At 43.7% G+C, this 17,783-nt stretch overlaps 1 long non-coding RNA gene across 1 annotated transcript; it reads left to right on the plus strand.

Moving 5' to 3' along the window:
- The first annotated feature begins 489 nt into the window (after window positions 1-489).
- Window positions 490-12,557, plus strand: LOC101905651 (uncharacterized). The gene is made up of 4 exons (XR_003035974.2): window positions 490-6,435; window positions 7,993-8,129; window positions 10,158-10,380; window positions 12,284-12,557. It is a non-coding gene; the product is annotated as an uncharacterized lncRNA (long non-coding RNA).
- The last annotated feature ends 5,226 nt before the right edge of the window (window positions 12,558-17,783 follow it).

The following is a 17,783-nucleotide window of genomic DNA, read 5'->3' on the forward strand; positions in this document are numbered from 1 at the left end:
TGTTTTTCTCTTTCTGACTGACTTCACTTTGTTTAACAGGCTCTAGATTCATCCACCTCACTAGAACTGACTCCAATTTGTTCTTTTTAATGGCTGAGTAATATTCCATTGTATATATATATACCACAGCTTCTTTATCTATTCATCTGTCAATGGGTATCTAGGTTACTCTCATGTCCTGGCTATTGTAAACAGAGTTACTATGAACACCAGAGTACATGTGTCTTTTAGAATTGTCGTTTTCTTAGGGTATATGCCTAGTAGTGGGGTTGCTGGGTCATATGGTAGATTTATTCCTAGTTTTTTCAGGAATCTCCATACTGTTTTCCATAATGGCTGTATCCGTTTACACTCCCACCAACAGTGTAGGAGGGTTCCCTTTTCTCCACACCCTCTCCAGCATTTATTGTTTGTAGATTTATTGATCATGGCCATTCTGACTGGTGTGAGATGATACTTTATTGTAATTTTGATTTGCATTTCTCTAAAAATATTTTGGCCACCTCATGAGAAGAGTTGACTCATTGGAGAAGACCCTGATGCTGGGAGGGATTGGGGGCAGGAGGAGAAGGGGGCGGAAGAGGATGAGATGGCTGGATGGCATTACTGACTTGATGGACATGAGTTTGAGTAGACTCTGGGAGTTGGTGATGGACAGGGAGGCCTGGTGTGCTGTGATTCATGGGGTCGCAAAGAGTCAGACACGACTGAGTGACTGAACTGAACTGAATAATTCGTTATGTTGAACATTTTTTTGGGGGGGCGGGGGGTGCCATCTGTATGTCTGACCAGTTTTAAAAGGCTGTGTGAAGATGTGACCACTTAGGGTATTCAGGGTGGAAGTTTCAAGTTCTTGTACTAATTTATTCAGCAAATATGACCTACTGTGTTGTGCTGAGTTATTTTTGTTGTCAGCTCGAAATCAACATCCTTCCGCATCTAAGGTCTTACAGAGGAGAAGCTGGGAGTCATATTTCCCAGGATCTCCTTCCCTAAGTGATTCCCAGTTAGAGTCTGCCAGTGAGAGCCACTCACATGAGATTTAGAAAGTGGATAGAAAAACAAAAGGCCATTACACTCCAGAGGCAGTTCAGGCAGATGTGTGGACAGCTGGCAGACTCAAGGCTTGCAGAATCTTCTGGCAAGCACCTGTGAATTACCTGCTTTGTGCTCTAGGCAGTGGGGATGATTAGTGTGGCTGTTTCTGAGTCCTTGATTCCCTGTCACCAGCCTAGACCATTGTGTCTTCTAGGGAGCTTCTTCTAGGTTCTTGGCGCTTGCAGCAGCTTCTTGGGAAGCTGTTGTTTTCCTGCAGCAGGTGGAGGTCTTCATTGCCGGCTTCTGTATTCTTTGCTGCCCTAGCCCTGAGGCCGAATCTGGCCTCTATACCCTGACACCAAATTAAATCTCAGGGACAGAGTTTTGGGTGAAGTTGAAAAGAATAGCTACCAGGGCTTCCCTGGTGGCTCAGATGGTAAAGAATCTGCCTGCAATGCAGGAGACTGGGGTTTGATCCCTGGGTTGGGAAGATCCCCTGGGAAAGAGATAGGCTACCCACTCCAGTATTGCCTGGAGAAGAATCCTATGGACAGAGGAGCCTAGCGGACTACAGTCTACAGGGTCCCAAAGAGTTGGACACTACTGAACAAATAACCGGAGAAGGCAATGGCACCCCGCTCCAGTACTTTTGCCTAGAAAATCCCATGGACGGAGGAGCCTGGTAGGCTGCAGTCCATGGGGTCGCTAGAGTCGGACATGACTGAGCAACTTCACTTTCACTTTTCACTTTCATGCATTGGAGAAGGAAATGGCAACCCACTCCAGTGTTCTTGCCTGGAGAATCCCAGGGACAGGGGAGCCTGGTGGGCTGCCGTCTATGGGGTCGCACAGAGTTGGACACGACTGAAGCGACTTAGCAGCAGCAGCAGCACATACACACACAGAAAAGAATAGCGTTGTTGCTTTGCCAGACAAAGGGGACCCAGCAGGCTAATGACCAGAAAACAAATGTCCCATCTTGGAGGGGGTAGTGAGAAGTTTTATAGTAATGGTTCAAAGAAGATGTGGTCAGCTCATGGACATTCTTTTGATTAGTTGGTGGTGAGGTAAGTGGGAGTCAGCATCATCAACCTTCCGGTTTCAACCTGTCCAGGATCTCCGTGCTTGTGGGCAGCACCTGGTGGGGGAGCTTCAATATCTGTGGAACAGCTCACAGTTATTGTTATATCCCTTGAGGGGGAACTGTCCCTGAGGCTACACTATTGTTTCTTTTGACTGTTCCTCCACATCCCCTCCCTTCCCTAATTAGCAACTATTTGAACCTGCTCTTGGACCCTAGGGAAGGACTTGGAGGCTAAATGAAGCCTATTTCCTGTAATCAAGAAGTGGGGGAACACAGAAGCCCTTCTGTGGCCTGGAGCTCCGCAGGGTCCTGCTTGGTATGAGCCTGTTCAGTGACAGTGCAAGCCTCCGAATCTCTGGATTCAAACCCTTCGTGTCTGGAACACTTAAAATGTTGGAAGTTTAGACGCTGGGGTATGGGCTTGGTTCTGTTAGCTAGTTTGACTACAGCTTCCATGGTCCCATAGCATGTCATCAGATGGGTCCAATTTCCTCCTTTAATGTGCTCCTTGGTGGCCTGGTGGTTAGGATTTGGCATCTTATTCTTCAGCCAGCCCAGTAATCCCCCTTGATAGCACCGTCTTTCTGAAAGACAGTATCTCTCTATCACGTAAATGTCAAAGGACTTGAGAAGACACTAATCTGCTCAGATTTGACATCCTTGGCCTCATCAAACCTTCCTTGAACCTGTTAACATTTTCAGCATTACCAACGCTAAGGAAATAATTCCACTTGTCTTTTTTTATTTTTCCTTATAACTAAAATTTAATGTAAGACTTGGCTGGTGTCACCCTAACAGTTCTTTCAAGACTCACCAGATTAAACATATGAGGCATGGCAAAATCAAGCTTTTCCTGGGAATATCCCCTCGCCCAAGATCTGTGTCAGTTATTGGGCTTAAACTTGATTGGGGAAGGGTGCTGAAAGCAGAGATGGTATTCCTACTTCTTTCACGTTAGCTCAACACGCACTTGACTGTATAAAAATATTTTCATCTTAGCTGTTTAACAGAGCAAAAGCAGCAGAGAAGTTCAAACAAAACATTTTAAAACAGATATGGAAATAGAATGTTATGTAGCTTGAGTGTTTAATAGATACAGGTGCAGAGAGCAAGCTGGGTCAGTTTCCACCGTTGATTAGTCTTGCTGAATGGACCAAAATCTCTTTAGATTAGAGAAATTAAATCAGCATCAGAATGGGCCTGGATACTCGCATTTGACTCTGTGACTAACCACCTCCCTCGTCTGATCAATATACTCTTGTTGAGTGTTAAAATGTTCAGTCCAGTCACGTTATTGGGAACATCTCCAGGGCTGATATCACACTGCTGTACCACCTTCATGGCCCTACCAGTTTCTAAAATATTGAAATACTTTCTTACTCGTGGGTGCAGTCACTGTCCTGAGCTCTCCCATTGCACCCCACCATCCTGCCACATTTCTCCGTAATTCAGCAGTCTGTAGTTTCATGATGTCTGCCACAGCATGGGAGCTTCCAGGATCTCATTGTTTGACACCTGTTTCCTATTGCAATTGAAGAGCTGAAATCTCAGACAATGATCTAGTTTTCTTCGCACTGTCTCCTACTCCCACCAATGAACAGCCTATCAATAACATATGTTTCATGAAATCATATCTACTGCTGGTTGAAAACAACCAGAGACAGACTCCACAAGAGGTTTTTAATAGCCTGGTTAGTTACTACCTGGATCAGGGAATAAAACCTCAAATAAGAGTCCCTTAGATTCTTTAGTGTTGCAGAGAGTGAAACTGTAGAGGTGGGTCATCTCTCTGGTTCTGTTACCAGACCCCAACAGGGCATGCAGAGCAGTCAGCATGGGCCAGGGATAAAGATGACCCTCAAAACTTCAGGCCACAGAGAGGAAAGGAAGGGACATACTTGGTCCTCAAAGTCTTCTGGGTGCTCAGATGATTTATCCCCAAGGTGGACTTCCAGTGTGCAGGGAGAAGACGTTGGCTTTGTTGTGATGGACCTGCTCTCAGTACTGATCTGGCCACTTTAGTTTCTGTGACTGTGGGCACTTTAGTCTCATTGGATTTGCATGGACTCATTGGTAAGGTGTGTACGCAAAACACATAACACTCAATTTATAACTGAAACAAAAACTGCAAAACAAGCAACTTGCTCTTCAGTTTTTTTCTTCTAGGCAATGTGAAGAGAGGACTGGGAAGACGATCCTGACATGAGGCGCTCTTTATGTTGTATTGCCTGTTTCTGTGATGGCCTTTGTAATGTATGGGCATATTGACTGAGGGCCTTCACATGTTGAAAAGGTCATGTCCCAGGAGAAAGGAAATGAGACCCAATGTTTTGCCTTGTCACTTCTAGAAAGAGATGGTCGGGGAGAGAATGGACCTCCTGTTCCTATCCTGCAGCCTGCTAATCCTGAGAAATGACCTCCTTGGAAATTGTTCTAGGCTTCCCTGGTTTCCTCAATGCAGCTGAATACTCAACAGTGCCACAGGGACACGTACTAAGGCTAGTGCAAGTTTACCAAGTTGCCACCTGAGCAAGCTCTTCCTTGAATGTTGACTCCTATCCCCATCCCCCAGGGTGTATTGTATGGACTGTGGGAACCAGCAATGGTAGACAATGCCCTTTTAACAGTAAAGGCTGCGTCATAGGTTATTCTCAGTACCTCTTGAGCAATGAAGCTCATTTTCTATGTTTTAATCTTTGGTGTGCTTAGTTGCTTCAGTTATCTCTGACTCTCTGCAACCCTATGGACAGTAGCCCCCAGGCTCCTCTGTCCATGGGATTCTCCAGGCACGAATACTGGAGTAGATTGCCATGCCCTCCTCTAGGGGATCTTCCTGACCCAGAGATCTAACCCACTTTCCTGTGGCTTGTGCATTGCAGGTGGATTCTTTACCACTGAGCCACCAGGGAAGCCTCTTTAATCTTTGAAGTATATGATTATTATCTTTAAAGTGAATGTGACAAATAGGAGTAACCTCACATACCAGCACAGATTGCTTGATAGAGAAGCTGCTGCTTTATTGTGCTTTATCAGGATTCTAAGGCTACAATCCATGCCCTGATTGATTAGCAATGTCTGTAATGGATATGGGAAGGGATGATGGCAGTGTGCCCATAATGCATTTGCCAATCCTATTTTACAGTCTTTTTTATTCTTGTGCAGACAATAACCTTTTTTAAGGTACAAAATAGCAGACTGAATGGTTTAGAGGAGCTTTTCTTAGAAAAGTGATAAAACATAAACTAAAGAGATACTCATCCCTACCTAAGCAGAGTGTTTTATGATTTCAAATTGGAGGATTCATTGTTATGTGTGCAAGATGGATTTTCTTGGTGCTTATGTCTACATGCAATGAAAAGGAAAAATTGTGTGTTTAAATGTGCATAATCAATGTCCTAGCTTTTACCTCTGTCTGCTAAAGTTAAGGTTTATACACTTCAAGTTTTCAATCAAGTTTTTACTTTCCTTGGGGGGTGTTTGCAACAGTATTCTCTCCCATAGTGGGACACATCCATTTCTCCTTTTTCTCTCCTTACCCTCATCTATGCTGATGTCTGGGAAGCCACTTGATGGTGTCGTGCTGCTCCAGGTACCCATGGAAAAAGTTTGATGTCAGTGCCAAGGATGCCATCTACAGATGCTCTGAAACCATAAATCTTTGCGGGCTTGTGGCAGTTGCTATTCAGTGGGGAGATGGACACATTTTGCATTCTGGGCACCAAGGCAGCAGCATTTCATGTGGTGAATATACAACTTCTGCACTGCAGCCCTTGTCTGCAGAGGGCTCACATGGCGGACTAGGTGGGGTCCAGAAGCTGCACTAAGCTCCCATTCCATCTCCCCGAGGTGTATCCCTGGTGCTTCTTGCAACACAGCTTCTACAGATTGCCAGTTGGGGGGCCGGTCTCCTTGGGACTTTAGCAAGAGTCCAGTCTCCTTGGACACCTGAGTTCTTAGATAGTTTGGGCCATGAATATTCCAGTGATTTCAGGTGTTCTCTCTAATTCCTGACTGCTATTTTACTTAGAAGTAAAATGTAGTTTTTACTACAGGACTACCTGAAGTAGTTGGTATTTGGAGGAAATATGTGACACTTAGACATACTCTTATTTCATATTTCAGTATATTCCCTTTTGTTAATTTCTCTCATTTTTAAATTTCATTTATTCATTCAGTATTTACTGCACTGCTTGGTTGTACCAGGGAATTAATATCAAATCCTGAACTGATGAATATGAATACTACAAGCCTGGTCTTCACAGCCTTCACAATTTTAGGAAGAAGGGAAGACATATGAAACGGAAATTCTGTTGGTGAGTGCAAAATGAAACATTGAAGCATTTAAGCCTAGAGAATAGTACTGGGGAGGAAAAGATTAATCCCAGGCAGATGAGGGGGAATAGATGGTATTTCTGACTTTATTTTTGCCACTCAACCCCAGACAGCAGTCTTCTGGGCTTATGTTGACTTTGTCCAGCTCATACAGACAACATTAGCAAAGCACCAGGCTGCCAGTATGGTTTAAAAACTAAAACAAATTTAACACCCTGAGCTGCAGGAAATCTGAATTGAGAACTGCTAGGGAGAGCTGCCTTGGCATAAGCTGTGTGGCATCTTTAAATGGAGTAGGTTTTGAGGCCAAGATTTATGTTCAACAGCTAATACGTTAGAGACAGCAGTTATATATACAGAGGCTCCTGTTTGTCCTTCACAGATGCAAATAAGAGTTGCATCTGTAACCCAGGCTTTATTTATTTACTTTTTTAGCCGCTGACATTACTATGAAAGGAGAGCATCAGGTCAAACCAAAGTAGGAGGTCGTTCTACTCACCCCATCGCAGGACTGAAATAAAAGGAAGGAAGACTGTGCAAGTCATTCACCACATCGCCCCTAACTGTAGGGGTTGGTTAGCTGTAAATGTCAATAGTCCTAACAAGGACTGTGGAGTAATTTGTTAAATAACCGAGTGAGCATGCCACTCGGAAGCCCGCCGGATGAGAGCGCGGCATCAATTAGAGACAAAGGGAACCGCTGGCTTTTCTCTGCATCAAGTGGGCCCTCGGAGGCTCGGAACTAGCTAGTCCAGAAAAAGCAAGAGGAAGCAGAAGGAAGGAATAGGGGAAGGAGGCAGCAACTCGGCCTCCTTGAAATGTGAGGGGCGATAAAGAAAGAGCGCCCTTGCTCACATTGAGAAAACATGACCAGAGTGGAGCCTGGAAAGAAAGCCCCGCAGCCCCCAGGGACCCGGGCAGAAAGCCTCTGCCAACAGACTGAGTGACCAGCCTCACCATCTGCTTCCACACGTCGCTCCCCAACAATAGGGACTTGTGCGGACCTTCTGCCCCTCCCCTCCCCCACCGTGAGCACTCATTTAAATGAGGCTGGGTAGGGGGCGGGGAGCCGCTGCTGGCGCTGTGATCGTTCGCACCCTGGGAGCCCGCCCAGCATCCCCAACAGAAGGCCCTGGGGTGAGAGGTTAGACTCTCAGCTGCCCGGAGAGATGATTACCGAGCTGCTCCCAAACGAAGCTGTTTCACCGCTGGTGCTTGGGCATGTGTGGGGGTAATTGTGCTTGAATACTTAATGCTTGATTGACTTGGCTGTTTTGTGTTTGACCATATTTTGAAACGCGATCTCACTGTTGGGGTGGCAATTAGCATCAAGCCCACAGGGTTGGAAAGAGTGAAACGGAGTTGCTTCTGTGGTGATGTCTGCTTCTTTCCTGGAATCAGCGCAGAAAACTGAGTGTTCTACTGGGGCTCATTTGCCTGTATTTGGATCATCTGGAATTTTGATCCTAAAGAGGAAATCTTTTAATCCTGAACTTCAGTGTCGCTGCCAACTTTGGTCTTTACATCTTTGGTTACAGCTGAGTTTTACATCCATTCCAAGGGACCTTTGTTCCCTGTGCCGCCATGGGAGAAGAGAATAGGAGAGGAGAGGTCATGGCTGAGAACAAGAAAAATTCACGCCAAGTAGGAGAAAGGCTAGGGCTGAATGTGAGTGGTAAGTTACTTATGACACAGAATCCAGAATTTCAAGATGACGGTTAGCTGAGTAGCTCTGGTGCCCTGTCTGGTTCAGTTCCTTGAGGATATGTCTTAATTATCTTTGTATCTCTAGCACCTTGCACAAGGCCTGGCTTTTAGTAGGTATTTAGTATTTATATTTCTGGAACATGTATATTAAAGCCAGCACAACTTCTAGGAAAAAAGAGACGGGCAATCAGCTAATGTTTAAAAATCTTTTTAATTTCATTTTCAAATGGTGAACTTACGCATCCCTCAGGCTGTGTCTCACATTATTGGAATAAAGTGTTCCAGTTAAAAATTACCAGAGGCTGGCAATGGATCTCACAGATTCAAGGTCACTTTGGGGATATTTGAAATTGCTGACTCCCTATAATAAAGGATGGGCCAGGTTTCTGTTCATTTAATCAAATTAAAAGTAGCACAAGCAGGTACTGATTTATTTGAAGAGAAGTAATCTGCCTGCAATGCTGGAGACACGGGAGATGCAAGTTTGATCCCTGGGTCAGAAAGATCCCCTGGAAGAGGAAATGGTAACTTATTCCAGTATTCTTGCCTGAAGAATCCCATGGACGCAGGAGCCTGGTGGGCTACAATCCAATGGGTTGCAAAGCGTTGGACACAACTGAGCACCTGAGGACACAGACACAAGAGGGAAGTTAACTATGGATTAGCCACATGACTTCGTGTGTATCACTAATTCCATAAATGAAGGCATCACAATCCATTGTTAAATTTTATAAGAAAAATGAGAACAAGAACTGATGAAGTAAGATTACGAAACCTAAGTGATGGTTCTTATAAAACAATTCCAGAAGTACAGAAAAGTGTGGTGGATGTCTAAGACCAGATATTAATAATAGGTGTGCAGTCGAAATTTCTGAGAAGTCAATCTTAGCAAAATGAAAGGGTTTGATGACTTTGGCTCAATGGTGTCCACAAATCTGCGATACACAGACTCAATTTATTTGTAAATTGAACATTAATGTTCCTTCGGAGAAGGCAATGGCAACCCACTCCAGTACTCTTGCCTGGAGACTCCCAGGGACAGAGGAGCCTGTTGGGCTGCCGTCTATGGGGTCGCACAGAGTCGGACACGACTGATGCGACTTAGCAGCAGCAGCAATGTCCCTTGGTCAAGGCACAACTCCTATGTTGTTCTTGTTCTCAGTTAAAAATGAAGAATAATTCTTGGATTTGCATTTTTTTCTGTTCTTATTAAAGACTTTTTCCTGTCCTGGATGTTAACTCTCTTAAAATTATTTATACTTCTTTTGTCTTTGTTTCCTCATCTGGAGAATGGGAATTCTAATAGTATCTACTTTATAAAATTATTGTAAGGATTAAATTAAATCATATGTGTAAGATATTTATAATTGTGCCTGGCACTTAGTTTTTTGCTCATATATATTTCCATTGACAATATTTGCAGTTATTAATTTGAGAATCTTCTTTGTTGAGGATATAGTCTCATTCATACTCCTTTTCTGTTTAAGTATATGTGACTCTGTTTAAGAAGACTGTAGACTTCTGCAAAAGATAGTGCAAACTTATTATAGTAAATACTTTTGTAAGGTCACATAATGAAGTATAATAATTTTCAGTCACTGCCCTAAATTTGAAATTCTAATTATATAATTATCATAAATTTTTAGCAGCTGGGGAGTCTGAGTTAAGTATTAAACAAGGCTAAGTATTTTAGTGCATTACATAAGGCAGAGTAGAGTAGTGAATAAGCAAGTGAGCTTGAATCTGGCTATTCTGGTTATTAACCTCTTTGAAACTTGAGATTTTTATCTTTTAATAAAGTAATAATATCTATCTCACAAAATTGAAGAAAAGATGAAATAAGATAATATATGTAAAGGACTTAGTACAATGCTTGGCCTATATAGAGAGGACCCAATAATTGAATAAGTGATAATTATTATAGTAATTCTTATTATAGCTATGATTACCATTTTCTGTTACAAAAGTTAGAAGATGGGCCTTTTACTCCTCACAGGGAAACTCACGGAGGACAGTTTGATGTCTCAGAGGGTATACTGTGGTCTGTTGCAAAGAAACCAGAGGACACGGACTGAAGTTCTCAAAATGCATGGCAGGCTTCCAGGTCCCTCTTGGGAGGCTCTACAACACTGAGATTGACTTTGCTGCTATAGGAACCAAGAATTACCTCCTCCTTCGTTGCTCTCTCTCTGCTCCCCACAGCTGTTGTCATAATAGAGGTATCATTGTCTTTCTTCCCTATATGTGCAACAACTTTATTTGCATTATTTTTAATCTCTATTAAAAATGTGATCTGTAATCTAGATGTTACCCAGTTTACAGCTGTATAAAAATCACTAGCTGGTGGGTAGCAGAACCAAGGATTCAACCTGGGTCTTTCTGGCCACTGAACCTGCCCTTTTTCCATTGTCCTCTGGCCTCGTTTACCACTTTAGCACTATCTCCAACTCTAATCTTAACAAAGGCCTCTAAAAACATTTATAAAGAAATATTCTTGAGGATAATTTTTTTCTCAACTTGAGATGTGTTTTTCTTCCTCCCCTAGAGAGTACAAAATTATGAGAATCCACACATATGCATACTTGTGAAACTGTAGTGCGAGTCACTACTCTTGAGTGATATTACATGTAGTTTGGCTGCAAGAAAATTAAACCCTGTCAAGAAATAGTTCCCAAGACCAGTAACTTCTGTGGGGAAAGAAAGGAAGAAAGAAAGTGAAGTCGCTCAGTTGTGTCTGACTTTTTGAGACCCCATGGACTGTAGCCTATGAGACTCCTCTGGCCATGGAATTTTCCAGTCAAGAGTACTGGAGTGGGTTGCCATTTCCTTTGTGGGGAGGGGATGTATAAAAACAGATGCCCAAAAAACGAGTGAAGAAGAAAAAAGCCTCCCAACCCCAGAGAATAAATAAGTATAGTATATATAATATTTAGTTCAGTGTTCTGAAAAGGTTGAGACATACTCAAGGTCAGTCATACAGTAAATTAGTAATGGAATCATATCCAGCCTTTGGACATTCATTCCAGTACTTTTTCCTGATTCTACTTTTTCCTCTGCAGCTTCTCAGGTATCGGGAGAGAAAAACTTTTTAATGAAAATGAATGGTGGAGGAAAAAGTGTTTAAGACACTCCAGGAATAGTGTTAACTGTAGAGGGAGGGTCTGTAAGTTTTGAGCCCTTTTGAGGTTGCCCACATGCTTGAATCCATGTATCGTGCATACGTATCGTGCTTACACAGCATCTTTCGCTCCAGGCCTCCTCTCAGTGCTGAGCGTATATCTATGGACGTGTTGCAAGGACCATTCGTTCCAAAGAAAGACCTGCAGGGGCAACTTGCGACGGAGCAAAATGTGTCTCTGTCAACATCCCCCTTTCCCTCTCATGCCCTCTAACTCCTTTTGATATACGTACGAGCCCTCTTACAGCCCTCCAAATCCTTTTTGTATGTTTTATTACCAAACATTTGTCCTGATGTGTTAACCTTTATACAATTCTGCAAAAAATTATCAGCTGATAGTAATCACTTATATTTGTGTAACTCATTATATTAAGTACCATCATATGCACTGTTTTATTTTTCTTGTTAACTGCCAAGTGGAACAGACAGGTAGGTTATCCACATTTTACAAACAGTAATAATACAGGGCTGCTGCTGCTGCTAAGTTGCTTCAGTCGTGTCCGACTCTGTGCGACCCCATAGACGGCAGCCCACCAGGCTCCCCCGTCCCTGGGATTCTCCAGGCAAGAACACTGGAGTGGGTTGCCATTTCCTTCTCCAATGCATGAAAGTGAAAAGTGAAAGTGAAGTTGCTCAGTCGTGTCCAACTCTTCAAGACCCCATGGACTGCACCCTACCAGGCTCCTCCGTCCATGGGATTTTCCAGGCAAGAGTACTGGAGTGGAGTGCCATCACCTTCTTCGAATACAGGGCTGGAGGGGTTAAAAGACTTGCCCAAAGTCACACTGGGCAGTGAGCAGTGGTGTCAGATGGACCTGGTGTTTTCTGAGTCCTGATGGCATTCATCACAGAGCTACATTTCCTCACTGTTTCACGTTGAGAGAAGATATACCTGATGATGGAAAGGTGTTTAATGCAGAAAGACTCTGACTGTGTAATTTCAGGTTTTATGGCAGCAATTAGCCAAAGATATACTTTGGTGGCACCTCTTGATTTATACCATGAAAGCCAAAATCTTAAGGAAGATCATCAGAAGCATTTCTCCCTCTGAAGTCTTATCCCATGGTAAGCATTTGACAAATACTTTTTTTCAGAAAAAAAGGAAGTACACTTTTATGTGTCAGAGGTAAACAAAAGTCAGTACCAAGCCAAAATACTCAGGATTTCTTTTATTTACTATGTTCTAGAGCTACTGGAGGAGAAGGCAATGGCACCCCACTCCAGTACTCTTGCCTGGAAAATCCCATGGACAGAGAAGCCTGGTAGGCTGCAGTCCATGGGGTCACTAGGAGTCGGACACGACTGAGCGACTTCACTTTCACTTTTTACTTTCATGCATTGGAGAAGGAAATGGCAACCCACTCCAGTGTTCTTGCCTGGAGAATCCCAGGGATGGGGAGCCTGGTGGGCTGCCGTCTATGGGGTCGCACAGAGTCGGACACGACTGAAGCGACTTAGCAGCAGCAGCAGCAGCAGCAGAGCTACTGGGCTTCCCTAGTAGCTCAGCTGGTAAAGAATCTGCCTGTAATGCAGGAGACCCTGGTTTGATTCCGGGGTTGGGACAATCCCCTGGAGAAGGGATAGGCTACCCACTGCAGTATTCTTTGGCTTCCCTGGTGGCTCAGATGGTAAAGAATCCACCCGCAATGTGGGAGACCTGGGTTTGATCCCTGAGTGAGGGCATGGCAACTTACTCCAGTATCCTTGCCTGGAGAATCCCCATGGACACAGGAACCTGGCAGGCTACAGTCCATGGGGTTTCAAAGAGTTGGACATGCCGGAGGAACTAAGCACAGCACAGAGTATTTTAATTAGAGGTTTTTAAGTTTTGAGAGAGATGTTAAGCAAATAAATACAAGGCATGAAATTTATAGGAAATTGGTGAGTAGCTAACATGACAATGTAATTCGTTACTGGGCATATGTTGTGCATTTACTGTTTCAAAAACTGAGGAATTTCCCAGGTGAAATCTAAAACTGGCCCCTATACACGGAGGGCAAGGGGAGAGAAGAGAAAGGCAGATCACTCCAGAATGGTAGGTGGAGGTTTAATAAGCAAGGCAACTTACACATGAGGCTTGTCTTGGGCAGTCACAAGACAGGGCGATCTTGTCCACCTGCCAGAATCTTAAAAGTTTACATGCAGGCTTTAACTGCTTCAGTCACTGTGCAGTTCAAATGGTCTTAAGAACACCTCACTCTCTCTAGACTATGTCCTTGAAACTCCTAGTGTGGGAATGGTGGGCAGAGTGTACATTCCGAGGATGGGAGGTTGTAAGGAGCCTCCAATTTCCCACATCTAACTTGCTGTTCAACTGGTGGTCATATCCCCTTGATGAACTCCTACAACAGCATCACGTTGGCTATGGGTTCTTTAGAAGATTCAGTTGCATAATAATGTCTTAGGTTCTTTAGAAAATGAAGACCAGAACTATAAATACTTTCAACTGGATACAGTATTCTTATGGTTCAGTTCAGTTCAGTTCAGTCGCTCAGTCATGTTCAACTCTTCGTGACCCCATGAATCGCAGCACGCCAGGCCTCCCTGTCCATCGCCAACTCCCAGAGTTCACTCAGACTCATGTCCATCGAGTCAGTGATGCCATCCAGCCATTTCATCCTCTGTCGTCCCCTTCTCCTCCTGCCCCCAATCCCTCCCAGCATCAGAGTCTTTTCCAATGAGTCAACTCTTCGCATGAGGTGGCCAAAGTATTGGAGTTTCAGCTTTAGCATCATTCCTTCCAAAGAAATCCCAGGGCTGATCTTCAGAATGGACTGGTTGGATCTCCTCGCAGTCCAAGGGACTCTCAAGAGTCTTCTCCAGCACCACAGTTCAAAAGCATCAATTCTTCAGCGCTCAGCCTTCTTCACAGTCCAACTCTCACATCCATACATGACCACAGGAAAAACCATAGCCTTGACTAGACAGACCTTTGTTGGCAAAGTAATGTCTCTGCTTTTGAATATGCTATCTAGGTTGGTCATAACTTTCCTTCCAAGGAGTAAGCGTCTTTTAATTTCATGGCTGCAGTCACTTAAGGAGCAAAGAACTTGTGTATCTCCGGAAGAAAAGGTGCCAGTTATATAAACTTAGTAACTTAAGAGATGATGTGGTTGATAATAACTGGTTTTTTATTTGTCCAAAGGGAATTTGTAATTTCTATGGAAGCATTTTTATAAATGGTTGCTTTAAAATCCTGGTAGATAATTCCAGTATCTGATTAATTTCCACTGTTGGTGACTAGAGTTTTCAGTTCAGTTCAGTCGCTCAGTTGTGTTCGACTCTGCAACCCCATGGACTGCAGTACGCCAGGCCTCCCTGTCTATCACCAACACCTGAAATCTACTCAAACTCATGTCCATTGAGCCGCTGATGCCATCCAACCATCTCATCCTCTGTCATCTCCTTCTCTTCCTGCCCTCAAGCTTTCCCAGCATCGGGGTCTTTTCAAATGAGTCAGTTCTTTGCATCAGGTGGCTAAAGTATGGGAGTTTCATCTTCAGCATCAGTCCTTCTAATGAATATTTAGGACTGATCTCCTTTAGGATGGACTGGTTGGATCTCCTTGCTGTCCAAGGGACTCTCAAGAGTCTTCTCTACGGTTCAAAAGCATCAGTTCTTTGGTGCTCAGCCTTCTTTATAGTCCAACTCTCACATCCATACATGACTACTGGAAAAACGATAGCTATGACTAGACGCACCTTTGTTGGCAAAGTAATGTCTCTGCTTTTTAATATGCTGTCTAGCTTGGTCATAACTTTTATTCCAAGGAGCAAGCGTCTTTTAATTTCATTGCTGCAGTCACCATCTGCAGTGATTTTGGAGCCCAAGAAAATAAAGTCTGACACTGTTTTCCCACCTATTTGCCATGAAGTGATCGGACCAGATACTATGATCTTTGTTATCTGAATGTTGAGTTTGAAGCCAACTTTTTCACTCTCCTCTTTCACTTTCATTATATGTTCTTTCATTCTTCTTCACTTTCTGCCATAAGGGTGGTGTCATCTGCATATCTGAGGTTATTGATATTTCTCTCAGCAATCTTGATTCCAGCTTGTGCTTCATCCAGCTTAGCATTTCTCATGATATACTCAGGACATAAGTTAAACAATATACAGCCTTGACATACTCCTTTCCCTATTTGGAACCAGTCTGTTGTTCCATGTCCAGTTCTCACTGTTTCTTCCTGACCTGTGTACAGATTTCTCAGGAGGCAGATCAGATGGTCTGGGATTCCCATCTCTTGAAGAATTTTCCAGAGTTTGTGGTGATCCACACAGGCAAAGGCTTTGGCATAGTCAATAAAGCAGAAATAGATGTTTTTCTGGAAGTCTCCTGCTTTCTTGATGATCCAGCAGATGTTGGCAATTTGATCTCTGGTTCCTCTGCCATTTGTAAAACCAGCTTGAACATCTGGAAGTTCATGGTTCACGTGCTGTTGAAGCCTGGCTTGGAGAATTTTAAGCATTACTTTACTAGCGTTGAGATGAGTGCAATTGTGCAGTAGTTTGAACATTCTTTGGCATTGCCTTTCTTTGGGAATGGAATGAAAACTGACCTTTTTCAGTCCTGTGGCCACTGCTAAGTTTTCCAAATTTGTTGGCATATTGAGTGCAGCACTTTCACAGCATCATCTTTTAGGATTTGAAATAGCTCTACTGGAATTCCATCACCTCCACTAGGTATGTTCATAGTGATGCTTTCTAAGGCCCACTTGACTTCACATTCCAGGATGTCTGGCTCTTGGTGAGTGATCACACAATCATGGTTATCTGGGTCATGAAGATCTTTTTTGTATAGTTCTTCTGGGTATTCTTGCCACGTCTTCTTAATATCTTCTGCTTCTGTTAGGTCCATACCATTCTATCCTTTATTGTGCTCATCTTTGCATGACATGTTCCCTTGGTATCTGTAATTTTCTTGAAGAGATTTCTAGTCTTTCCCATTCTATTGTTTTCCTCTATTTCTTTGCATTGATTGTTGAGGAAGGCTTTCTTATCTCTCCTTGCTATTCTTTGGAACTCTGCATTCAAATGGGTATATCTTTCCTTTTCTCCTTTGCCTTTAGCTTCTCTTCTTTTCACAGCTATTTGTAAGGCCTCCTCAGACAACCATTTTGCCTTTTTGCATTTCTTTTTCTTGAGGTTTATCTTTACTCATTTACCTTGTGGTTTTCCTGGTTCTTGGTATAATAACTGATTTTTGATTGTATCCTGGACAATTTGGATATCATTTTCTTGAGAACTGAATCCTTTTTCATCTTTATGAGGTAATCTCCCTGCTAAGGTGTAGCTTAAGGGAGGACTGGATGGGTGTATGTGTCAGGTTTCCTAAAGGGTCTCTGCTGATACAGGAAGTAGAGGACTGGCTTACACGTTTCCTTGCAAGTGGATGCTTGCCACTTGGTCCTACTGATACCTTCCCAGTGAAAGTGGGACATCAGTTGATACCACCTCATTGCCTCCACGTGGTGTAGAACCAGGTCTTGCTGACATCAGGGATGGGGGTGCAGAGGGCTGATTCACCTGCTTTGTTGCTACAGGAAAGTGAAAGTCGCTCAGTCGTGTCTGACTCTTTGCAGCCCCATAGACTGTAGCCTACCAGGCTCCTCTGTCCATGGGATTTTCCAGCAATAGTACTGGAGTGGATTGCCATTTCCTTCTCCAGGGGAATCTTTCCGACCCAGGGATCAAACCCAGGTCTGCCTCATTGTAGACAGATGCTTTACCGCCTGAGCCACCAGGGAAGTCCTTTGTTGCTACAGGGGAGGAAGGCAATTCAACAAGGCATCCTTGACAATGAGGGAGAGGAAGGGAGTTGAGTGCCAACTGACTGCATCTCACACCTCATTGTTGCCAGGTAGGCATGGAGGTTCAGCCATCTACTGGGCTCTAGTCACATGAGTGATGGTGAAAGCAGGTACCAACTAGATGTGCCTCACTGTTCATTGAGTTTCATTGCTGCCTGATGGGGGTGGGATGATCTGCTCGCTGCTGGACCTCACTGGATGCTATCCTGATGGAAGAGTCTGAGGGTTACCAGAATGGTGTAGGGTGGCAGATCAGCTTTCCATTCAGTCCTCCCTAAACTGTGGGGTGGGAGAAATGCAGTTTTTCTTTAGGAATTTGCCTGGAGTAATGCAGCATTACCAAAGGGCTTTCTGTTGATAGGCCACCTCTTTTCAAATATTTTGACTTGGGAATAGGCTTTTCTTCAAGTAATTTTTTTTTTGTCCATGCTTGTTGGTGATTTCTGGCTTGAGGCTTCTGCCATGTCTGGAATATATGTTCTCGAAATCTTAGTTTGAAGAGGGAGGAACTCTGCCTCTCTAAGAGGTGGAAATGCTGTTGCTGCTGCTAAGTCACTTCAGTCATGTCTGACTCTGTTTGACCCCACAGATGGGGGCCCACCAGGCTCCCCTGTCCCTGGGATTCTCCAGGCAAG

This window comes from Bos taurus, chromosome 8, assembly GCF_002263795.3.
Source record: "Bos taurus isolate L1 Dominette 01449 registration number 42190680 breed Hereford chromosome 8, ARS-UCD2.0, whole genome shotgun sequence".
Lineage (NCBI taxonomy): Eukaryota > Metazoa > Chordata > Mammalia > Artiodactyla > Bovidae > Bos > Bos taurus.